The following is a 25,457-nucleotide window of genomic DNA, read 5'->3' on the forward strand; positions in this document are numbered from 1 at the left end:
ACAAATTAACCTGATGTAACTAATGTCAAGAAATTTCTATATATTCAATGACTCCCTTCAACAGGTTAATAAGCGCTGTTTATAATTAACACATTAATTTTCTGATTGAAGCTCTGGGTTGAATATTATGTGAGATAAAAATTACTTACACCTTTAAGTCTCTGCTACCTGCTACTGAACACATTCCTACTGACGTGCCACATTCCTGCTGGTGTGGCTACATGAAAAGAATACTATGAAAATAAGTTGGCGAGAGAGCCAGAATCTCTGGATTGTTTCTGCTGAAAAGGTTATGAGGTTAATACAGAGCCTAGAGCAAAATGTTGTCATCAAAAATAATTTAAAATGACGTCCTTTGTGCATGGAAAAGTAGGAAGACTTTAAAAAGGGAGCCAGAAGTAAGTTCTTATAATTCCAATAAGATATCAGCTCTCCCACTTACAACTGGTGACCTTCAGCAACTTATATAACTCCTCCAGGCCTCAGTTTCCTCATTTTAAAAATGGGGATAATAATATTTAAAGAGAAGGATTTAAAAAAAATGTCTTCACAGACTTTAAAGTGCTAACCAAATATTAGCTAGCATTACTTGGAGAGGCCTACATTTCCCAAATACGTACGCATCTTAGATAAGTGTGCTCTGGCCTATGGGTCAGTGTGTTCGGTTCTAGAGTCAGCTTGCTTGAGTGCAGATTCTAGCTCCGATACTTAACAGCTGTGTGCACAATTTACATAACCTCCCCATGCCTACCTCTTCATCTATAAAACCAGCATAGTAATAGTAACAACTACATTGGGTTGATGTAAGGAATGTGATAGCCAACCCCACTCCATTTTGAGCCTAGATGCCAGTTTGTACCCATGCTTGGACAAAGTGCTTGTGCTGGGACAAGGCACCCAAAACCCACATCCTGCTTGGCAGAAAACTTGCTGCAGTTGCAGGATGTTTTGTAGCTGGCCTAGTGTGTGTGAAACTTCCTTGTGCCCCCCACTAACCTGGCATGGTTCTGCCTCTGTAAGATTCTGCTTGCTCTCCCCTGAGTCCTCCCCAACTGAAAGCATGATTTAAAAGGAGAAATCAAACTGCTTCCCATTGCTGAGAGAACTTTCTAGGCACTAGCCCACCTCGGCCACCGGCTATAATAAATGGGCTCAAATCTGACACAGAGTGTGGCACATCTCTATTGTTCTCACTCGCTGGCCCATAACAGGAACAAATGAGTTAACATACACTGTGGCAGGGCCAGGGATTTAGCTCAGTGATTCCACTGCCTGTCTCACAAGCGCCAGGTCCCAAGTTCGACCCCTGGTACCAAAAAAACAAAAACATACACTGTGGCAGATACTGACAGCAGCCTAACCAATATCCAACCTTCTTTGCTTACCAATAAAACCCAAATTTTGTTCTAGGAGGTAATGTGTTCAGCCCACGAGAAATGAAAACATTATTTACCACACACTAATAAACTAAAAAAATAAAAAGTTAAAAAAAAACAAACTTCATTCGCTAGACTTTCTTGCAGTGAAGGGTGGTCATCTGACACAGTGCCGAAATCTACTGACTGATGCTTCCAGGAAAGCATCAATCTTTTTCCTGATAAAAAGGAAAAATCTCAGTAGGAGCCTTTTCCTCTTTGCCCTTCCCCCATTCTGCCTAGAACCAGGACACAATGCCAGGAGGAGGAGCAGCCATCATTTTGTGAGCATTAGGAAGAAAGCCTTATGCTGAGAATAATAATACAGGAAGATGGAAGGGCAAGCCTGAGACATGGATGACACGTGAAGCTGCTTATTTCCTGGCTTCATACCATATAGGATTAAAAAATTTAAAAAAAAGAACCCTTCTGCCTTAAGCACCTGCTTTTTCATTATTATACACAGCCAAACACATGCTCTAACGAGTATACTTAAGAAGTGGTTTGAACGGTGCCTGGCTCATAGTGTTAGCTGGGTACTGGGGGGCTGTGCTCTTCCCAGGGGTCCTTTCCAGGCTCTTGCTGTCCTGAATAAAAAACTGGACAGGAAATGAAGTCGTGAGGTTTTACATGTATTAAAGGTACTTTATTAAAGGGATTAAAGGTAGGGAAAGAAACATGCTCTGCACAGTGCAGAGCTGGCCAGTATAAAGGCTTCAGTGGCCGTGAGCATAATGGCTGCCATCCCTTACATCCCTGGTTCCGGCAGCAGCTCTAGGCCATCCTATCAAAAGCCCGCTCGATCTTGTACCAGAAGAATTGAAGATAGCACTCCCTGATGGGTACCAGGTATAGGGTTTGGGCACAGGTGTCCCGGATCTCTGTTACTGACAGGTCACCGTCACTTGCCTGGATGGCTGGCCACCCCCTAATCTCCCGTCTCAATGGTATTCAGTAAGTGTTAACAGTTGTTAGGGCAGCATTCTGTTTGCGGACCAGGTGGCTAGCAGATATTCTCTTAACCTCCCTCTAATAGAACTTTAACTTTCCTGTTCAAAATCAACTCTCTCCTGATTCTCAGGCATGTGTTTTGCATGATAATGGTATCATCCCTCACTTTTAAGGGTGAGCCCTGCTTGACCTAAACTAAATCACATAACCCACCTCCCAAACAACGTGATTATTCAGGAATGGACACATAACTCAGGCCTAGGATAGTTAGCACTTTCTTTTCTCCTTGGCCAAGAGCCTTCAGGGTGAAGGCAAGCAATATGTGTGAACCTCAGGGCTCACGGAAAGGGCACTGGGCTAAGATTCACCTTCCTCAAGTGTGGTGTTCTGAGCAAGGTTGTCAGCATGAGGAGAGCTCGTCTAGAGGGTGAACTTGACACAGGGAGAAGGGAAGACCAAGAGAAGGTCAGAAAAATGGAGCTGGGTTTTGTTCAAATTTTTCTTTGGGAATTTTCAAACTAACTCAGTTTGGGTGGGGTCTTCTGTCACTTGCAACCACAAGATTCCTTCTGCTACTATTTGATGAAAAAATATATGCACAATTTTAACATATAGCTTGTACACCTAGAGGGGAACTTTTCAAACTCCAGTGCATCTATTTAATGAAATCTATAGGCAAGCACAATATAAATTCACATCCAAATCACCTTTCCAAAAGAAAAAAACAGTAATAAAAATCACAACCAAAAAATTTGCAATTATGTAAATTCATTCAGATTTCTCTTCCAAAAGAAAAAGCCAGTTGAAAGTATTTTTTGTTTGTTGTAAACATGTCTGGGAGAATTTCATTAAGAATAGATGTATATCTGGGTTTTAGGATGAACATTGGGCCCTGAGGAAGATGCTAAAAACCTATGACTAATATTGAAATAATATTCACACAGTTGTCATGGCAGCCTGCTCATTCTGCACAAAATAGAACCCACTGCATTTTAACAGGATTTAGCTAAGGAACTGCTACTCTGCAGCCAGTCTCTGAATTAAAGAACCTACTAATTGGTTTTGGTTTTATTATTGTATATAGCTTTCAGACTATAATTGTATCAAAAAGATCCCACATACTTAAAATCACTAACAGAAGTACACAGGTGATTTTGGTTTAATACCTGCACCACTCTTGAAATCTGCCCATCAGACTATGGAGAATAGCTTAGAGGTGGGTCTGGTTGTGTGCACAGCTAAATCCATACAGAAATCTGAGTAAGACAGCGAGTGTTGTGGAAGTGGAGGGCATAGCTCATTTCAGTGGCCACTATCACATGCTGCCTTTTCAGTGGGGTGCTACTGAAGTGGGGAGTAGCCAACTGTTCTGTACTTAGTCACATAGTTCCCAGGAAAATGACTTTAGAAATTAGGGGTACTTCAAGACAGGTTAGTAAGCGGGGGTAACAATGTATTTTGAGCTGATCTGTTTCTCCCTAGAGTGGCTGTCTCTATAAAATCTAATCTTGCTGAATGTGATTGTGGGTGATTTTGAAGATTACAGGTAGCTGGTCTTGAGAGAAATACCACACAGAGGCCTTCTTCACTATTAGACAGGCTTTTGCATATCAATCACCCTACCCCCACTCCCATCTGCCTTCTCTTTTGAGTTTCTTTAAGAGAGAGGAAACAGGGCCCTGATTAAAATCCAATATCATCCTACATTAGGAAAACAACATCAACCCATTTTCTTCCATTAGCATCCTAGAACAAATCGGTCCTTTGTACTAACTAACGTTACTCAAGCTTCTTGAAATGGAGGCAGGTCATGTCCTTAAAAATAAAAAACCTCTCACACTGGCCGACACTGTGGTTCTTAGACATACTGCAAGCATGCACTGGGACACACAGCAATCCTTCAGGAGTTGAGGGCAGATTAAAGACATTATCAAAATGATATAGGAAACACCTAGAGGTGAGAAGTGTGGAAATTTCAATCAGTAGTGTTTGTATTTTCTCTCATGTAACTGAAACTCTCACTAACCAGTGGCATTAAAAAGTAGGGATTTTATTTTTCACATATAACAAGTACTTGAAAGTACTAAATTCAGGTACCTTCCTTCTTCCAGACAAACCACATGGTTTTCTTCTTCATAGCTGTCGACTTAGATTCACAAGTTGGCTGATCTACCTCCAGTACCACACGCACATTCCAGGCAGAAAGTGAAGGCCTATGGTCAAGATGGGAACATTCCAATTAAGTCTATTTCCTTTCAAAGAACTAGTTTTGGAAGCCTACCTATTCACATACCTCTTATTTGCCAGAACTGTGTCATACAACCTCTCCTATCTGTAAGGGACTGGGAGATCAAGCTGAATACACTGCAAAATCAAACAAAACCAGGCAGTGTAGTGCAGAGGACAAACACAGCCTATGAAGCCAAGTGCCCTGGATTTAAAACTCAGCTCCATCGTTTACTAGCTGTGTGACTTACGTTATCTAATCATTCTATGCCTCAATTTTCTTACCTGTAAAATAAGCATAATAACAGTAACTTTCCTCTTAAAATTTGTTATGGTTTATATCTAAAATGTTCCCCAAAGCCTCATGTACTTATAGGTGGGGCTTTTGACAGGTGAAGCCTGGTTGGAGGAGGTGGGTTACTGGGGCATGGCCTAGAAAGATCTGTCTCTCTCCCCCCTCCTTTGATCTATCTCTCAGCTTCCTGCTGCACCATGCCATGAGCTCTTTCTCTTTCTCTGCCAGGCCCCTCTGCCATGCCACCTGTCCTTGGAGCTAGCTGACTATGGACTGAAACCTCTATGAACTGTGAGCTGAGCCAAAATAAACCTTTCCTCCTCAGAGTTGTGGGTGTCAGGTATTGTGTCCCAGCGATGAGAAAGTAAGAGAGGGTTCTTATGGAATTAAATGAGTTACTATGAGTAAAGAGCTCAGAATACATAGCAAGCACTACACAAGTGTTTGTTTTCCTTATTTTCTTTATGGAGGAAAATAATGGATATTGGAAACACAACTAGCAATAACTGCCACAGATATGCTGCCCATCCTAATAATTGCAACTATCCTGGTTACTGTGTCACATGTAAGCAAATTCTCTGCTATATTTGAGACCTGCTGGTAACTCAAAGCCTTATCCTACCAGAAGTGGCCATTCCCATGACCATCAGCTTCATCCCCATTTGCTGGGAACTGAGAACAAAAATTTTCACATGCATAAGCAGGGCACTGCTATCAGCCACTGTGCTGATGCTCATCCATTTTACACACAGATGGTTACAAGTCTTTCTGTTCCAAGTGTCAGTAAAGCCATTCCAGCTGGCCTAAGTAGAACTGGGAATGTAGTCTTCAAATAACTGAAAGGTCAGCCAGATGTGGTGATGTATGCCTATAATCCCACCTTCTTGGGAGAATGAGGCAGGGGGATTGCAAGTTCAAGACCAGCCTGGGCAACTTAGTGAGAGCCTGTCTCAAAATAAAATTTTTTTAAAATCTCACTGGTAGAGACCTAGAATAGCAAAAGAAATTTTAGGCAACAGAGATAGGGCTGGGTGTATTATAATCCCCAACTTAAAACTATACTACAAAGCTACTGTGATAAAAACAGCATGGTACTGGCAAAGAAACAGACCTGAGGATCAGTGGAATAGATTAGAAGATACAGAAACGACTACAGATATGCTCAGCCACCTCATCTTTGACAAAGGAGCCAACCATCCTCATTGGAGGAAAGATAGCCTAGATAATAAATGGTGTTGGAAAAACTGGATTTCAACCTGCCAAAGATTAAAACTAGACCCATACCTATCACCATGCACTAAATTAAGATCAAAGTGGATTAAAGATTTAAATATTAAGACAGAAGCACTAAATTTGCTGGAAGACAAGTTAGGTAGAACTCTTGAAGACATTGGTATAGGTAAAGACTTTTTTTATAGTAAATATTTAATTGGTTCCATCAGCAACTCCATGTTTTCCTGGTAGGGAGGCAAAATCAAGCTACCGAGGGGTTGGGACCGGGGTTCACTGAGGAGGTCCCCAGAGTCACTGATCCTGTCCCACAGATCTCATGGCTCTGGAAAATGAGGGTTAGGATGACAGAATGTCAGGTGGAGAAGAAGAAGTGCAGGGTGATGGAAATACTGGCCTTGGCCTGTAGTGTTGCCTGTAGGAAGAAGGGAGCTGGCAGGAGAAAGGCCAGAACTACATATTCTAGTTTCAAACTCATTACGTAAGGGGAAATCAGCCTCTCTTCATTTGTCTAGTATCTAGACCACCCAAGGGGTCCTCTGTCACTTCTGTTCTATCTCCCAATTCGGTATTCCAAATTCTGCAGTTCAAACTCAAGTTCTGAATTCTATGTGCTAGCTTCTGCGTTTCTGTTCCATGTGTCTCCTGCTCCCAAATTCTCCCTATCCCAATCCTTTTCTTTAGCTTCACTGGGTAGAATTCTGGATCTCTTGACAGCTGAGGGTTCATGGCAGTTCCAAGCTTTTTCTGAGCAAGAGGAACCTGGCTCAGACTTGCTTGTCCACCAAGTGGGTGATCCAGTGGAGACCAGGGAATTCTTGAGGGCCATGCCTGGTCTGACTTCCTCCTTTCCCACCCCACCTCTAACCACTGGTTATCCTACCTTCTGTGCAACTAAGCTAAACCAAGGATTTCCATGAAGATATCTGGGGACAGGAGGCCTTGAGATGAGTAATCTTAGGGGCGAAATGTGACAAGACCTAAAAGTTTGCTATTCTTCATTCAGAGAACTTAGAAACTACTTCCAGCAGAGGGAACGAGGTGGACAGGGAAGGCAGGGAGTTCTGGACAGAACTATAACCCCTCAGAACCTTGTCATCTTTGAGCTGAACTCTCTCTACCTGTCGGAGTCCTCTCAGAGCCCAGAGAAAACCAAGACAGCAGGACCAGAAGTTCCTCTGCCCCAGGCTGCCCTGAGAGAGAAGGGGAAAGAGGTGGAGGTAACAGCAGCATCTCTGAAGAGGCGAAATCTTCAAGGGGATCATGATCCTGAGTCTCCATGTGTCGCACCAAGGGGACTGTATAGTAGACATTTTCATCCCAGCCCCTCTTCCTCCAGCCAGCATTTCGAGCCTCCTCCCGAGACTGCAGGTCTCTGTAGGCCCAGAGATGATGTACCACGTAGAGCTCTCCTATCTGCGAGAAGAAGCCACCCACAGCTTCCTGGTTCTCCTGCCGGTACTTGATGGCCCGAGCCCAGTTGTTGCCCCCCTCGATCATGGTTCCTGGCTTGAGTTTGTATGTCCTCAGCTCATAGATGCTGGGATCTGCTCTAGGCTGTGGCTCATTCCAGAAGCTGAATTCCAGGAGCAACTGGTTTCTCCTGGACAGCAGCATACAGCTCCGCTCCTTTTGGAATTCCAGGTACTCCTTGTTGATTTTGAGCTTGTTCATGCAGTCCATGAGGGCTGGGTAGCCGCCTGAGAAGCGCCACAGATGCACTGCCTGGTCCTGCCCCATACCACGTGTTCCAGTTGCCCATGAGCGAGCAGGGATAATCCTCATCCAGGTGGAGCTTTGGCAACACAGCTTCCGTCACACTGTTGTAGGCATCCAGACACTCGGGCTTCACATTGTGAAACTGGATCTTATAGAGGCTGCCGGTCTTCTTCTTGGACAGCAGGGTAGAATGGGCATCCTTCCGGGGGTCTACGTTGTGGACAAACAGGGAGCAAAACCAGTTGCCTTCATTGTCCTTGGAATAGGAACGGGCAGCAGCCGCAGCCGCAGCCACGGCGACCCCCGCGCTGGGTCCCGGGCTGCCCAGCAGCAGCTGCGTCGCCTCGGAGATGCTGCAAAGCCGCGGGGCCATGTTGGAGCGGCGCAGGTTGGAGGATATAGGAAAAGACTTTATGAACAAAACCTCAGTGGCACGGGAGCTAGCACAAAGAATCAGCAACTGGGATCTCATCTTATTAAAAAGCTTCTGCACTGCAAGAGAAACCACCAACAGAGCTAAGAGACGACCTACAATATGGGAAAAAATTTTCAGCAGCTGTACCTCAGACAAAGGACTACTATCTAGAATATATAAAGAATTGAAAAAAATCAGACCCCCCCAAATTCAAAGACCCAATTCAAAAATGGGCATCTGAAATGAACAGACATTTCTCAGACAAAGAAGTAAAAGCAGCAAATAAATATATGAAAAAATGTTCAACATCACTGGTCATTCGAGAGATGCAGATGAAAACAACACTGAGATTCCACCTCACCCCAGAAAGAATGGCTGCTATCAAGAAATCAGCCAATAACAAATGCTGGCGGGGGTGTGGGGAGAAAGGAACCCTTCTCCATTGTTGGTGGGAGTGTAGACTGGTGCAGCCACTGTGGAAATAGGTATGGAGCTACCTCAAAGATTTAGGCTTAGAGGTCCCATTCCACCCAGCTATCCCCCTGCTGGGTATCTTCCCAAAAGAATTAAAAGAATCATACCACAGTGATATATGTGCACCCATGTTTATAGCAGCACAGTTCGTAATAGCAAAAGCTTGGAAACAGCCCAAGTGCCCATTAACTGGAAACTGGATAAAGAAGACGTGTTTTTTTTATAAAATGGACTACTACTCAGCCATAAAGAATGAGAAACTAGAGACATTTATAGCTAAATGGATGCATATTGAGGCCATACTCTTAAGTGAAATAAATAGGACACACATGTGTAAATACTGAATAGTTTCTCTAGTGTGAGAAACTGATAGTGTAATTAAGGATACACACGGATGAAATTGCCTAATAACATATTTCTTGGATTGTGTTTCCATCGCATGTCATATGACTGTATCAAAATTTAAATTAGGGAGAAGCTTGGCTTATGTGGAGGCTGCTAGCTAACTGGAGTTTTTTTCCAGACCACTATTTGTTCAGTGTTGGTGTTGGGGATCTTTCTGAAACAAATCACATCCTCTGGTGTCTTGTTGGTGCTTGAGAAGCTTTTTTAAGTTATATGGAAAAATGTTTAAGTGCTTTTCAGTTTTGTTTTGGTTGAGTTCTACTGTATTTGAATATTATTGCAGGTTTTTTCCCTTGCGTTGTTCTTCTTTGAATCGTTTTAATTTTTGTATGTGTGTGTTTGATAATAAAGTTATTTTAAAAATTAAAAAAAAAATCTCACTTATAGAGTGCTTGCCTAGTATGCAGAAGGTTGTGGGTTTGATCCCCAGTACTGAAAAACAAAAACAGAACAAAAAACACTAAAGGGAAGCGGGTACCCTTATGGCATGAGTTGTTCAAGGACTTTAATGACACCACTCAACTGTTCTGTTTCTCAGCTTAAATCCCTTGGTGTTCACTGCATTCCCAGGCCCCAAGCAGGTAGTGGGTGTTTTTCATGCTTTGCAGTTACCCACTAACCTCAGAACCTCTTCTCTAGGTTTTGCTAATTCCTCACCTGTGACTCCTATCACCCTCCCAAAGTAGAAACAAGAAATCTTCTTTCCCAGCCTCTCTTATAGCAAGAGTACAGGCATGTAAACCAAGCTCTGGCACAGCCTTCTGTTCATGAAGAAGTGAAGAGAGTACAGAAAGCCATCTTCTGACAAGGTTATTGGCAGAGGTGTTCGGTTTTCAGATGGCAGTAAAGATTGTGGAGTCCATCACTCATTCAAATTGCTGCATCTGTACTCAGAGAAGGCAGCAGTGGATGTCTGTGTTGGTGCAGTCCTTCACTGAGGTGTGGACGTTGTCATTCCTGGTTTTGGAGTCACCAAGACCTTCTCAGAGATCCTGGGAGATACCCAATATCCTTTAATAAACTTATTTTCTTCTTAAACTAGTGAGAGTGCTGAAGAAACTTACTGGATGTTATGCTAAACAACCCCAAGTTTCAGTAGCTTACAATAATACAAATTCACCCTTCATTTCCATTCCACAGTCAGTGCTGGTAGGCTGCAGTTCCGAACCATGTAGTCTTCCCTCTAAGACTCAGGTCAATCTGGCTCTGGGATATTGCTGGTCCCATAGCGAAAGGAAAAACAGAAGGTGTGAAACATAGTGACGCTTATGTTTTGGCTGGTAAGTGATACACATCACTTCTCTCCACACTCAAAAATGGCCAAAGCAAGTCAGTTGGCCAAGCTATCAGAGGAGCAGTGCTATGAAAATCCTACATGGGTAGGCCTGGAGGTGTAGCTCAGTGGTACAGCACATGCTTAGTAGGCATGAGGTTCTGGGTTTAATCCCTGCCACTTAAAAAAAGGAAAAGGAAAAACATCTTAACTTTGAACAGGAAGGTTCTGTTGTATACAACTAAGAGCCCTGTCTGAGACAACGCAATGGGAAGGTGGGAGCAGAAATTCCAGCCTCTGGATCAGGTCACATCTGAGTCCAGGACAAAGAAGAAAATGTTTCTTCTCAGAATTTCATGCAAAACCCCAGGATTAGCTCTGATTGGAACTGACTGGCCTGATCCAGACACCCCTATACTGACGAATTTATTCAAGATATATACTGAGCACTCAGTATGTGCTACCAACTATTTAGGCTCGGTGAACCAGTGAGACAAGCAAAACCAAATCCATGCCCTCATGGAGCTTTCAGTCTAGGACTAGTCAAGGATGGTGGGGATGTACAATCAACAAATGAGTAAACATCTAGATATTTAGTCAATGCAACCTGCTACAGAGAAAAATAAGCAGGAAAGGGGGACAACTGAGTTTAAGGTGAATGAAAAAGGCTAACAGGAATTTTCTATAGGGCAATCAGGAAAGGGCTCATTGAAAGAAGATATGTAGGTAAATATTTGCATAATATGATAGAACAAGCAACAGGCCCATCTAAGAGAATGAGTATGCAAGGCTGGGGAACAGCAGACACAAAAACCCTAAGGTGAGGCCTGGTATGCTGGAAGAACAGCAAACAGGCAAGAGTGGCTGGAATGGAACAAAACGAAAGGAAAAGTAATATGATATATAATCAGAGAGCTAATGAGTGGGGAGGCTACTAAATTTGGACTTTTATTCAGTTAAGGTGAGGAGCTGCTGAAGGGATTTTGAACAAAGAACTGACAAAATCTAACCCAGTTTTTTTGTTTTTGTCTTTTGTGGTACTAGAGATTGAACCCAGGGCCTTCACACTGAGCTATATCCCTAGCTCCCTTTTTTACTTTTTCTTTTGGGACAGGATCTCATTAAGTTGCCCGGGTTGGGCTTGAAGTTACAATCTTCTGCCTTAGCATCCCAGAGTGCTAGGACTGCAGGCATGCACCACCAGGCGCACCTTAACTCAGATTTTAAAAAGAGCACTCTGACTCCTAAGGTAATAGTCTGTAGGGAGAAAAGGGCAGAAGCTGCCAGGCCAGCCTATCAGGCTGTTGGCAAGGGTCCAGGTGGCTTTAATTGAGGTGGTAGCAGGGAGATGGTAGAAAGCCACTAGATTCTAAATAGATTTTGACAGTGGAGCCAATGGCTTTGCTAGTGAGATTACATTTGGGGTATAAGAAGAAAAGAATCAAGTAAGATTTTAAGTTTTAGGTGTAAATGAACAGAAAAATGAAGTTGCCATTACCTGAAATAAGGAAGCTTAAGGAACAGACTTAGGGGCTGGAGGGCAGGAGTTCAGATGCAGATATAAAGGGTTTGAGATACGTGTTAGACATCTTAATAGAGATGTTAAATATGCAGGTTTGGAGTTCAGGAGAAAAGTGTGGACCAGAGAGAGACATTTGGAATCATCTAGGTTAAGATGCTATTTAAAGCCATTAGATTGAATGAGGTCATAAGGGTGGTGAGAATGAACAGCGAAGTCCAAAGGCCAAGATTTGAGGAGTAGCCATACTTAAAGGGCAACAAGATGAGGATCCAGCAAAGGTGCTGGAAAAGGAGTAAGCAACAAGGTAGGAGACAAACATCATGAGAGGGTGGCATCCTAAAAGGCAAGAGAGAAAAGTGTTTAAAAAAGAGGGAGGGATCAATGGTTTGAAATGCTGCTAATTGGTCAAATAAAATTAAGAATTGCTCTGGGTCACAATGTGGAAGTCACCGGTGACCGAGACCTGAGGAATTTTGGTGGAGTGGTGGGAGCAAATACCAATGTGGTGAGTAGAACTAGAGAGCCCACCATAGACAAACCCAAGACTTTTGCTATCAAGAAGAGCAAATAGATGAAAGTAGAGGCAGGAATGAGATTGAGGTTACAGTGGTGCCTTGGTTCACGAACATAATTCTTTCCACGATTCTGAACTGAATTGGAAGAGAACCGCATCAAATTTCCCCATAAGGTCACCGTTGAACCTAACCATTAAATTTGATTGTACTGTTCCAAACAATGGGAGGAATTACTGTATGCCTATATGCTGATCAGAATGACTCGACACAGTGGGGGAAATAATGATGTAGAAGAAAGAAGAGGGAATTGCTAGAGTGATCCTTTAGGAGGCAGAAGCAGGTGGGACTGAGTGCACCAGTGCAGGGCTTGGGTCGAGATATGCATGGAGGATTGCTCCACTCGGACACTGCTGACACCTGGCGCCAGATAATTCTTTCTCATAGAGAGCTCTTCTGTGCACTGTAGGATGTTAACCAGCATCGCTGGCCTTTATCCACTACAAGCCAATAGCTCCCTGACTCCTAACCAATGTATCTCTAGACATTGCCAAATAGCCCCCACAAGTTTTGTCCCTCTCAGACATTGTGGGGTGTCACAACTAGGTGTTGGACGGGGTGCTACAGGTATTTACTGAGTAGAGGCCAGGCCTGCTGCAAAACATCCTACCATACACAGGACAGCCCCCGCAACAGGGTCACCTAGTCCCAATCCACGTGGCTGTGCTGGAGAAACCCTGATCTAGAGGAAGAAGGCTACAGACGCTGGCAAGAGTCCTTGTGAAAGTTTTTCTTCAGATAGCTTTCATTTTTTTCACCAAAATAGGAAGCAGGGTCATCCCTATAACTCAGGTTAGGGGAGGAGCCCCAGGAGGGTGAGGGAGATGTCTTAGTTACTTGCTATGTTGCTGGAACACAATACCCAACACGACACTCACAACTTAAAGGAGAAAAGGGTTGTTTTGTTTTTTGGTGTTTATGAGACAGGGTCTCATTATTATAGTCCAGGCTGGCCTTGAACTCTCTAGGCAGCCTAGGGTGGCTTCCAACTTGTGGTGATCCTCCTGCCTCAGCTTCCAGAGTGCTAGGATTACAGGCGTGCACCACCATGCCCAGCTTGAAAAGGTTTATTTTGGCTCACAGTTTATAGAGGTTTTAGTCCATAGTTGCCTGGCTCCAAGGCAGGACGGCATGGCAGAGGAGAAAGAGCTCAAAGCATGGCAGGCAGGAAGCAATGGACTAATCATTGATGAGTATCACACTCTCATGATCCAATCACCTTCCAAAAGCCTCACCAATGGGCACACAGGGCTTTGGGGGAACATCCACATAAAAACTATAACAGAAGAGAAGATACGAAACTGTTCTGTTGGAGAAGTGGACACGATTCTGGACTGCAGGGCTCACTTGAGGCAAGAAGTAATAAATTTGATGTGAAACCAGTTGGCCTGGATGTGTTTTTCTTGGGCCATGTTCAGAGACAGAGTAGGGAGAGAGCTGGATTTAACAGATTGTGGTTTTGCCAACTAGTACAAGGAAGCAACGAAGAAGCAAACCAGTGAGTGATGAAAATGACCACAGAATTCGAGCTGAGTAAGAAGACAGAGAGATAAAAGGGACTATAAAAACACAGGTGGCAAAAGGCAACAAATATCTATCCCAGTAGGGTAGTTTCAAGCTATTCTGAATTATGATGAGCTGTTGGCTGAAGGACAAAGCACAATAGTCTCTAAATGAAATCAGGTAAATTAGGCTTCCTGAAATCAATGTTTGGGGCTCTGGTCTCTTAGGTCAAGTTAAGCTAAAGACTGAGTAAGCAACACCAGACATCTGAGAAATCAGAGGGCCTGGAAAACTTGAAATGACTCGTATTAGTTTGTTTGCATATTTTTCTTATAGTTGTTCATATGCCTGTGGATGTGCCTAGGAGTGTCGAGTCTCACAAATATAACTGAACAGACTGAAGTACCAGGCAAAACTGTGGCCGCCTGAGGCATTACCCAACTCTCCATGGCTTCTCAATAGTCAGTCACCAACAGTTGTTTCTAGTAGACTCATGGTCCCTACCATCAAAGATTTTGTTTAAAAAGGTATTCATTTCCTCATTAGCATGCATACAAAATATGACAAGACACCAATGCCACTTTTAGAGGAACAATATGTAGCCTTTATGGACTTGGGCTTTGTACAATAAATTAGGTATCAGCAGGCTGAGTTTAAGCCCAGTTCTGCCACTCAACAGCGGGAGGGTAGTAGGCAAGGGATTCTAATTCTTCAGCTGAAAAATGGAGATAATGTGGTGGTTTATAATCCCAGCACTCGGGAGGCAAAGGCAGAAGGATCACAAGTTTAAGACCAGCCTGGGTTACATAGCAATTTCAAGGGCAAGACTAGCCTGGAGTACACAGTAAGACCCTATCTCAAAACAAAAACCACTTATCATGACTACTTCACGGGGCTATTGCCCAGGAATAATTAAACCACATTGTACTTTACTAATAATAAACATTGCGACTACACTTTCAGAGGGGCAGGGAATCTCCCAATCTGACTTCTGACTAAAGTCTCCCTTCTGGTCAAAACAGAGAAAAGGAACAAGAGCTTTTCGTAAAGGTGGAAATCTCTGTTGCATGCATTACAGAGGCACCAGTTTCTTTGCTTCACGGAGGATAAGTGTGGGAACTTGGCCAGAGCTTGCACTTGACGAACCACCCTTATAGCCAAGGGCAGATAGAAAACTGGAGGGACAGCAAAACACGGAGACACAAAGCAAAACACAACTGGTGGGTATAATTTTAGGGCCAGTTCTTGGCAGTTTTGCTTTGTACTGACAGGAGCTTGGAAACAGGTGGGATGTACTTACCACTGGGTTTCCCATGAGTTACTATGGCTCTCTGACTAGCAGTAAACACAGAGCTTTTATGAATTTGTCTTTTGCCACTCATGGTCATCTCATGGCTCTCAATCTAGCCAACAAGTGCTCAAAAGGCCTCTAGAAAAGTATCAACAAAAAGTCAGACTGGAAAGGGGCCCTGCGGTGAATATTACAAGAAGCTAACTGAGGACATAGGAAACAGTACTAGAAAACCCAAGCACTAACTGCAGGTTTGCCTCTACAAGTTCTGCAGAAATCATCACATGATGGCTAACTGCCTCCATCTTTCTACCTAGAAAACAGGGATAATATTTAGACCCAGAGGTGACAGCAGGGGTGTCTAGCCCAAACCTTGTATTTCACAGAGGAGGAGACTGGGACTTGGGAGGTGAACTGATGTCTCTCAAAAGTGCTCAAGAAAAAAACCCAGATTGTGACCCCCACTTTAGGGCTCGTTTCCTCCACCTGTTTCTTCCAGCTGCCTTCTTAGGGAGACAAGAGTTGGCTGAAGCTGGTACAATCAGTATCATTTCTCTATCATTCTGTCAACCTCAGAAGCCAGGGAAAAGGACAACTGTTGCCTACGGGTCAAGTCCACATGAGCTCTTAAAGATGACTCAGCCCCAAATAGTTTTTAAGGGTATTCAAGCTTGAGGGTGGCGACCAATCCTAGGATGGTGACAAAGATCCACCCAGAATCCCTAGTGAAGGCAAAATGACACTGCCAATGAAATACCAAGAAGAGAGATCATGTAGGAGCCCTTTGTGCTGGAGGGGCCCAGCGCCTTACCTCGGCCACAGTCCTGGAAGCACACCACCAGGCCCAGGGGCTGCACACACAGGCCCGTGCGAGGTTTAATACTCTGCTGTCACCGTTTGAAATTCTTAATAACTTAGGAACACATATCCCGGCATTTTCATTTCAACCCAGGGCCCCTCAAATTATGTGGCCAGTGCTGCTTCCCTCAGCAGCCACAAAAGAGATGGCCTGTGTACATCACCAGTGCACACCACCAGTGCCCCTACCCCTATACAAATGGGACCAAAAGAAAGGCCTGTGATTTTTAATCTGTCTATGGCTTGTGGAGGGGGAAGAACGCTGGGAGAAAGTCAGAGGAAGTGGGAAGTCTCTACCCTTGGCCCAGGGGCCTACTGGGTTTCCCTACCCCAGCAGGGCAGATGCCAGCATAAAAATGGCACCTTGGCCTGGGGTGGTGGCACAAGCCTGTCATCCCAGCACTGGAGAAGCTGGGGTAGGAGGAGCCCCACGAGTTCGAGGCCAGCCTGGGCTACATAGCAAGACTGTCTGAAAAAACCAAAAACAATAAAAAGGCTCCCCAAGCCCGAGCGGCCCGAATCATCAGTTCCAAGGGGCGCTGCCGTCCTCCCTGCTGTGCATTCAGTCTCCAGCGCTGGGGCTGTCTGCCCGAGAGAAAAAAGGGAAAGTAAGCAGCCAGAAAGAACTGTGCCCCCTCGGGGCGCACTTCTGCCCGCAGGCGCTTTGGCTAAAGAAAGTTTGGGGTCAGGTAGTTAGAGAGACTGCGCTCTCAGCCAGGAGGGTGACCAGGTCCCCGGCCCGACTCACGTACTGTAACAAGCGGCAGGAAGTCTGAGGCGCGGGGAGAGAGAAGCTCTAACCCTCCAAAGCCGGATCCCGTCGCGAACTCCAGGCCGCCAGGGAGAGGCGGGGTGGGGCGGGGCCACGGCCGAAGCGCGGGGATTGGCGGAGGCGCTAGTTCTGACGTAACACTTGAATAGACTACCAAGGAAGGTTTCCCGCGCAAAGGTTCCATAGTGTAGTGGTTATCACGTCTGCTTTACACGCAGAAAGTCCTGGGTTCGAGCCCCAGTGGAACCAGAGTTGGGGGTAGATATTTTTCACTTTTGCTATCGTGCTTTCTCCTTTTTAATTAAAAATATTTTTAGCATATTTTTATGTCAGAAGCGAAATGGCAGATATCTTCTATCCCTCAAAGTCACAGCTGCCATCGCTGGACCTTAGAGCCCAGGGTGGAGGCAGGGACAAGTCCTAGTCTCCGCGGGGCCCTACCCACCTTTCCTGCTGGTGCTCCTGGCGGCCTCTCCCTGGAGCCAAGGCCAGCCCCACAAAAGCCTGCAACTAATATGTGTCAATACTGCAGCACTTTGACTGCGGTTGAATTGTTCAAGGTTGATCATGATTAAAGGTTTAATATTTCATTAAACTCTAAAATACAGAGCACAAAACACATAGTCCTTTTCTTTTTAATATAGCAGTAGGGTTAGTGGACTAGACATTCACCTGTTTAATGAAGAATCCATACACTATAGACTAAGTGTCAGGCTTATCGACCTCTAATAAATGCTGATTGACCAAATGCTTCTCTAGTTCCTTTCTGTTCCTCTTTAAGGTTTTATTACAGTTTCGGTTGAGGGTGAGGGGGGCATTTTTCCTTTTTTAACTCTGGCCTTTTTCATCTTTGACAAGAAGAATGAGGGAAAGTTGTCTGGGACTCTGGGCCCAAGGTGTGGGCCAGGGATGGGATAGTGGTGGCAAAAAACTGCCAGGGGGAGGGGAAGTTTGATATTTTTCTCAGCTTTTTCCACTACCCTGGCTATAGTATATAAATCTGCATCTTTTTCTAAGCCAAGAGTATGGCACATGTTTTTCCCTATAATTAATAATCAACTTAATTCTTTTTCTAAACCATTTTAACCATTATGTGTACAGTTCAGTAAAGTATATTCACATTGTTGTGAAACAGATCTAAAGAACTTTATCTTGCAAAACTGAAACTCAATACCCATTGGTTAGCCATTCCCTTTTTCCTCCCATCAGCTTGACTCTTACTGGCTATGTGATAATGTTAGCTGAGTATGCCAAGCACTGTTCTAAGTGTGTGTTTTGGGGTTTTTGTGGTTGTTTTGTTTTTCGGTGCTGGGGTCCTGCATGCTACCCAAGGCTCTATTGCTGAGCTACATCCCCAGCTGCTCTGAGTATTTTATACATACAACATCATCACATTTAAAACTTAAAGTTACTCTATGAAGTAGGCATTTTTATCATTATCATGTCACAGATGACAGCCATTGGCAGCACTGGGATTTGCACCAAGTCTACCTTGGAAAGCTGTGCTCTGAACCCTCCCTGGCTACGCATGCTGCCTTCCTGATTTGCTTAACCAGCCCTAACCATGGATGTTTTGTCTCCAATTTTTTATTAAACAGTATCTCACAGTATCTTTGTGTTAATTGTCCCCTGCCTCCCACCACCAAATCTAGTATTTTCCATAGTGAATAGGATGGCACTGCCATACAGATAACAGAATGTTAGTGCCTCTTTGGCAAGAAATTACTCAAGGTTATCCTAGAAGGTAATGATGAAGAAAGGATTAAGACTGGAGTCTTCAGATTCTAGTTCCTATTTTCCCCCATCACTTCTCTTACATTTAAGTAGAATTAAACCAATATTGCCCTTGCTCAATCAACCTCAGTCACTCTTAGTGTCTTCTCAGAGACTTCCCTATTGAGGGAAGTAACTATATGGGTTAACTTGATGGGGCTCAGCTGAAGATCTAAGAACTAAATGGAATAAGATGCTTAATGAGGCCAGTGCTCAGGTTAATCCCCTGCCCTTGGGCAAGCTCCCCAGTTCAGTAAGGCAGAGCTGTGGCCAAGGACGAGGGAGAAATGCCTGGCAAGATAGAAGTCTTCTTGTTATTACTTCTCTTTGGCTATGAAGGTATGTGCTATTCAGCCATTGGCATCCACTACATACTTAATGACATAATTTAATAATATAGTTGATAAAATAGAAATAGAACTTGAATAATTAATAGTATTAGCAACACATGTTAACATGTGTTTTTAACAATTGACAGTTGTCTTTGTGTGGATATTATTGTCATTGTCTTGGCTTTGGCTTTCTGCTTCTGTAAGCAGCCTTTTAAAGTTCAAAGGATGCTTAAAATCCAACAGAAAAGAAGGGTCTCCGACATTATATAAAATAATTATTCGCAACAACAACTAATGAGAAACACAAAGTAGTCTTTTGTGTGTGTGTGTGATTTTAGAGATTGAACCCAAGACTTCATACATCCTAGGAAAGTATTCTGCCACTGAGCCCATGCGTGAGGCATTCTTGAAAACATTTAGGAGTCAAAGTTAAAGTGCTTGAAGAATTTAATCTTCCAAAACAGGATACTACTGATAGTAGAGGAGGATGCTATTAATAATTCTGCTGGGACAACAGGTTTAAGCCAGGACTGTCCCAGGCAGATTGGAACATAAGGCCATCCTACTTTAAATATGGATTAACATAACACACCGGGCACCACTGAAATCTAATCAAAAGTATAATCCAACTGAGAGTCAGGAAACCTCAAAGACTCAGTATACTCTATCATTTTGAAATTTCTAAATGTAGCCCTGGCAGGAGTGATGCGCTTACATAAGAAAACATTAAAGACAAATCCCTAAAATGTCAGCCAAATCAACATTTAAAGTCTCTCAATCTTAGAAATAATATGCTTTCGTGCCTCTCTCAATTCTCAAGTACCCATCAATTCAGAATTCCCTCTCGGATTCATTTGGACGTTAGAAATTCAATGTCTTCTTTGCGGTTCTTGTGTATTTGTGAACATTATAGGAAATAAACGAAGAGGGCAGGGAGGAGGAGGCCTCTCCAACCTACAAATGACCCGGTGGACAGACAAGAATTCCTGTTTGTATCATTCTCCTCTACACTCTCACTATATTTTACTGAGAGAAAACCTACTTTTGTTGTTTAGTCACATTTCTCAGTAGTTAGAAAGACTTGTGACAATATAATCCCAAGGTCTTTTTGCAAATTCCAAGATATATTTCTAAGCAGGGTTCATTTCAACCAATTTTCTATTATTGTTTTTCCTCCTTGCAATTGAGAGTCAGCAAGCAGCCTGTGCTAGTAACTTTTTTAGTGGGGAGGGTACTGAGGATCCAACCCAGGGCCTCACACATGCTCTACCACTAAGCTATATCTCCCTTGTTCTGTAATACTTAATGCTTTAAGATGCTTTGGGGATTTTGTTCCTTACTTTTTCCTTGCAAGAAGATCCAAGTAGAGTCATTCAAGGTTTAGAACCAAATACCTCTGGTTCACAGACACCCACAGTGCTGGCCCTTAGACTTCTCTTTCATGGCTGGCATTGGGGTGCATTTGTTTGTCCATTTGTTCAAGAACCTATGCCTGAGTATCTTTCATGGGGCAAAAATTTTGGAAGAACCTGACCCACGGGGCAGATCTTGGTTGCTTTGGCAGTGCTTAGTCATCCAGTCCTGGTCCATGACCTCCAAATGGGAAGAAGTCCTCTAAAAATTCACCAATGTGTTTTTAAGGTAGACCTGCCACTGGCTGGGAGTAGTGGCACACACCTGTAACTCCCGCACTCAGGAAGCTGAGGCTGTGAGTTCGAAGCCAGCCTGGGCTACATAGTGAGTTCAGGGTCAAACTGAACTACATAGCAAGACCTTGTCTCAAAAAGCAAAGCAAACAAACAGATAAATTAGACCTGCCTACTTAGTGAACATCATAATAAAAGACACGCTGTTGGCATAGAGGGCAGCACTCTTTTCCTGTTCCTTGGCTTATCAGTCTTTGTGCATTCACTGAGGAGCTCCAGAAATGTACAGAAAGAACAGAGAGATCATCTGACCACGTGAAAGGGAATGTAGTTCCGTGGGAAGGCTAAGAGTACATAAATTCTCTTACCCATCCAACCTGGGCCCTTGCCCTCACAGCATGTGGGAGGAAACCAGCCAGCCAAAAATGGCTAGTGTGACTTAGTGACCTCCTGTGTGCTCTACCTTGAGCCACAGGGATTGTCCTGGGGGCAGGAAAAATACAGGACACAATCATTGCACTTAATCAGGGAATGATCCATTCCATCAACAACCGGGAACCTAAAGACAAAGCTTCTTTGTCTGATTGACTCTTTGCTGTTTCTGTTGTTCAGCAGCTGTGAGTCCTTATCACACTGAAGTAAGGTAAATGGATTGACTTGGCTTATTAGCTCAATCTTTCTCCTTTTATTTGGGAGCACACACATCAACACAGCACCACTAATGTCGTAAAACTGTCAAGCTTCTATTTGTCTTCGATTGCACATTTAAATGATATGCTAATTGTGACTTTAAAAACATCCAATCTCTTAAAATACTCGGTCCTGTTTATTACTTGTTATTATATGCCATTACTTGGTCATGTTTATTATATAAAAGCAACAACAAAAATCCATCTTGCAGGTAAATTGGTCCCTTTTGCAGGTGTGCCAAACATTGGGAATTACAGATTTTTGTAAAAAGCAGCTTTACTGAAATGTAATTTACATATAATTAAATTCACCAATTTAAAGAGTACAGTTTAATAGTTTTTAATATATTTACAGATACTTGATGCACACAATCTATTTTGGAACATTTTCATCACCCCAAACATTAAGCTCTCACGCCTACTCCATTTGGTTGATCCCCTCCCCGGCTCCTGGCAACCACAAATCTATTTTCTGTCTCTATAAATTTGCCTCTTCTGGACATGACACATTTAAATGGAATCATAGGACGTGTGGTCTTTTGTCTTTTGCTTAGCATTATGTCTTTGAGGTTCATCTGTGTTGAAGCACGAACAGATAACAGATTTACTCATGAATATGCCCATTGCCTAAAATAGTAGCACTTTCACACCAGAAGCAATTTCCATCTTTCTCCTGCCCAAGAGGGACATTATTACAGCCTGCTGTGTTTCTCCTGTGTGTTATTCTTGTTTCTCAAGTAGACTGGAAGCCAGTTACAGACAGTTTTTATCATTCATAGTTTTATGCCTTTCTCCCTGGCTTCTTCTGGTCTCCATGGGAAGGAATGGCCTGTATTTGATGATATGTCTCTAATGCACACTTTTCCTCTTGGGCTTGCAAGGTTCATTTGGAGAAATAGTCATATCTTGAATTTTCCTGCTGTGGTTAACAAGGTTTTCCCCAGTAGAGTGGGCCCTTTGGACAAAAGAGCAGAATGAGCCCATATTGCAAAAACCTAAGATGGGTGAGTGGCAGGCATCTCACCATAACATGTGGAAGAATCAGAAAAAAATCTGAGCAGGCAGAAAAATATGCAACCACATGATCGAAACCTTTTACTGTTTTCCCTTTAAAGGCTAACTTTTTTCTTTCTTTTTATTTCAATGAGGTTATTTTCTGGTATAATATGTTGCAGTCAAAAACTACTTTTGCCTTTGTTCTCCAGTCTTTTGATGATTAAATCATTTTGGGGAACTGCAGCAGCCCCATTGTTGCTCCCCTCGTGACAGGTTTCCTGTAAAATGCTTGTTGTTCCTTCTTTCTTTGCTCATTTCCATAAGGATCTGGCACCTCAGAATCCCAAGCTGCCTACGCACAAATGCTTCCTGGGGAGAGGAGCCTGGGCAACATGCACGCACACACACACACACACACACACACACACACACACAGCCCAAAATCTGATGGAGTGTAGGAAATGGCTCAGAAAACAGGCTTCTTCTTGGCCCCTTCCTCTCCACAGGCAGATAGTGGCCAAGGGTCCCCTACCCCCTTCCCTTTTCCTTTTTGCCTTCTGCTTTGTTTCTGCAGAATGTGAAAACTGGCCTGGGCCACTAACAACATCACATGGAGGAAGGCATAAGTCCCTGAAGACCAAGTTACTGAGCCTCATTTGAACTCTGGGTTTGCTCAATTGTAGCTGAATAGACCCTAGATGGTAGCAGTCACAGCCTTGAGCCAAATTGATTTGGTTATTTGGTTACTAAAGCCACAATCGATGACTAACACCCCTCACCCCCACACACACAAAGAGAGTCTTGGCACAATTGGTGTTTGCCCAACTGATTGGGCCTTTGGGAAACTCCCTCTTGGCCACTACCAGCTCCTCTTGATGGTGGTGGGAGGAGCTGCCTGGATTACCAACCCCCAAGTCAACCTGATGCTAGGTGCTCATTTACTTTGTATTTCTTGAGGACAGCTGTAGGACTCGGGTTATGTGCTCATGGAGACATTAGCTCTGAAGAGCACAGGGCCTTTCTGGGCTTCCCACTGAGCTCCAGAAGTGTCTATCCAGCTGATCACTCAGCCTTAACACTCGGGTGTCCCCTAGGCTTCTCAAACTTCCTGTGTCCCAAATGGAGCACCCTCCACCCAGATCCCTGTCCTCCCAGGAAATGTCTCCCCATCAGTAAACAGCAGCTCTATCACCCCAGTTGCTCAGCCCTCAATTGCCTCTTTTTTTCATACCCTACATGTTATCTGTCAGCAAATCCTGTGGGCACGATGTTCCAAGTACAGTCAGAAGCCAGTCACTTCTTGTCACCTCCACTGCCACCACCCAGGGCCAAGCCACCATAGTTCTGGCCTGGAGGACAACACTCACCTCATACCTGGCTCCACTCTTGTCGCAGCCAGTCTAGGCTATGATACTCATGGCACTAGAGGGAGGCTTTGAACTCATAGTCAGTCGTGTTCCTCCTCCAATACCTCACTCAGGGTAAATGCCAAAGTCCTCCTTCACCTGGGCCACAGGCCTGCATGAAACGCCCCTCTCTTCCTCCCCGACCCTGCTCATCTCCTAAAACTCTGTTCTCTGGCTCCAGTTCCAGTCTCCTCGCTCCTTCCAGAACATGCCAAGCATGTGACCACCTCAAGGGTCTTGCACTTGCTCTTCCCTCTCCAGAGCTTTGCCCACAGGCATCTTACTTCCTTTGGGTCTTTGCTCCCATATAGCTTTCCTGGGAAGGCTTCTGTGAGCCAAAAAGTACCAGTTCCTGTCCCCTACTTCCCTGCTTTATTTTTCTCCATATCTGTCATTGTTAATTTACATTCTATGTATTTTATTCATTCATTTGTTCATTAATTCATTCCCCTCTCCCTAACACATATGATGAAACAGGTGTTCCATGAGGGCAAGTAGTTTCCTGTCTCGTATCCATTTCTAGAATCACACAGGCGCTTAGATAAACCTGTGGAAAAGAAAAAGATAGGCACAAAGGCTAAAGCAAGAGGTGAGCTGGGGGTAGGAAAAGTCCTCTTCATAGAGAAGGGGAGGAGACCACAGAGAAGTCAGGTGGGGTGAAGAGGCTTGAGGCAAAGAAGCTCTGTGGATGAAAGTACAGAGGCATGGAACAGCCTGGCTGGTGCACGTGAGGTGGGGCAGGAAGTACCCAGTGCAAAAGATAACTTTGGAGAGATAGGCAGGGGATGGGTCACAGCCACCCTTGAAGCACACATTGTTATTAGGTGGGTCCTGGGATGAGAGAGTGGAGAGATACTAATAAATGTCAGAGGTGGAGCTTGGCCCTGGCAGTGGGGACTCACCAAGGGTGTGAGCAGAGAGTTCCATCATGTTGCACCCGTGCCCTGAGGATGGTTGTCCCTGGCAGCGAGAGTATCCAGGGGAGGGTGTGCCTAAAAGCAGGCAGTGGCAATGGGGTGGAGAGGAGAGAGAGCCCCTCCCTGGTACCCATTGAATTTGGAGGGTTTAGAACAAGCCCCACATCTCTGGATGGGGCTGTAGGAGGATGGTGGAGCTGGATAGCAGGACAAGAAGTCGAGGGCTACAGAATGGGAAAAAATCCTTGCCAGGCACTCCTCTGACAGAAGTCCAATATCTAGAATTTAGAAAGAACTCAAAAAAATCAGACACCTCCAAAACAAAAGACCCAATCAAAAAATGGGCAACTAAAATGAATAGACATTTTAGAAAAAGACGTACAAATGGCCAATAAATACATGAAAAAATGCTAAATATCTCAGGCCATCAGAGAGATGCAAATTTAAACAACATTGAGGTTTCATTTTACTCAAGACAGAATAGCTATCAAAAAACAAATAACAAGTGGACCGGGGATTTAGCTCAGTGGTTTCTCCACCTGCTGTGCAAGCGCAAGGACCCGAGTTCGATCCCCGGTACCAAAAAAAACCAAACAAAACAAATAACAAGTGAGTCTGTAGGGGGTGGGGGTAGGCACCCTTCTACATTGTTGGTAGGAATGTAAACTGGCACAACTACTATGGAAATCAGTATGGAGATTCTGCAAAAAAACTAAAATTAGAAATTCCACTCAACCCAGCTATTCCCTTTCTTGGTATTTTCCCAGAAGAGTTAAG

The 25,457-nt window shown here is 43.9% G+C and overlaps 1 protein-coding gene, 1 non-coding gene and 1 pseudogene across 5 annotated transcripts in view; 1 reads left to right on the plus strand and 2 right to left on the minus strand.

The window, feature by feature from the left end:
• Window positions 1-17,004, minus strand: part of Ppef1 (protein phosphatase with EF-hand domain 1) — a 146,023-nt gene extending 129,019 nt beyond the window's left edge. For 3 of the 4 annotated variants that reach the window (XM_021245366.2, XM_087193675.1, XM_021245365.2), the window contains exons 1-2: window positions 16,902-16,992; window positions 4,464-4,579 (exon numbers count right to left, since the gene is read on the minus strand). The gene's annotated coding sequence lies outside the window, so the exon portion shown is untranslated. Of the gene's footprint in view, window positions 1-4,463; window positions 4,580-16,901 lie in introns of all 4 variants that reach the window. The other variant, XM_087193672.1, reaches the window with a different exon arrangement.
• LOC147823264 (protein NipSnap homolog 1 pseudogene) lies at window positions 5,501-12,646 on the minus strand (annotated as a pseudogene).
• A 93-nt stretch (window positions 17,005-17,097) lies between the features above and the next one.
• Trnav-uac (transfer RNA valine (anticodon UAC)) lies at window positions 17,098-17,170 on the plus strand. Its single transcript has one exon. It is a non-coding gene; the product is annotated as a tRNA-Val (tRNA).
• Window positions 17,171-25,457: the final 8,287 nt, after the last annotated feature.

The sequence above is a fragment of the Heterocephalus glaber genome, unplaced genomic scaffold (genome assembly GCF_053883595.1).
Source record: "Heterocephalus glaber isolate CG9 unplaced genomic scaffold, H.glaber_assembly_v1.0 deba00001594, whole genome shotgun sequence".
Lineage (NCBI taxonomy): Eukaryota > Metazoa > Chordata > Mammalia > Rodentia > Bathyergidae > Heterocephalus > Heterocephalus glaber.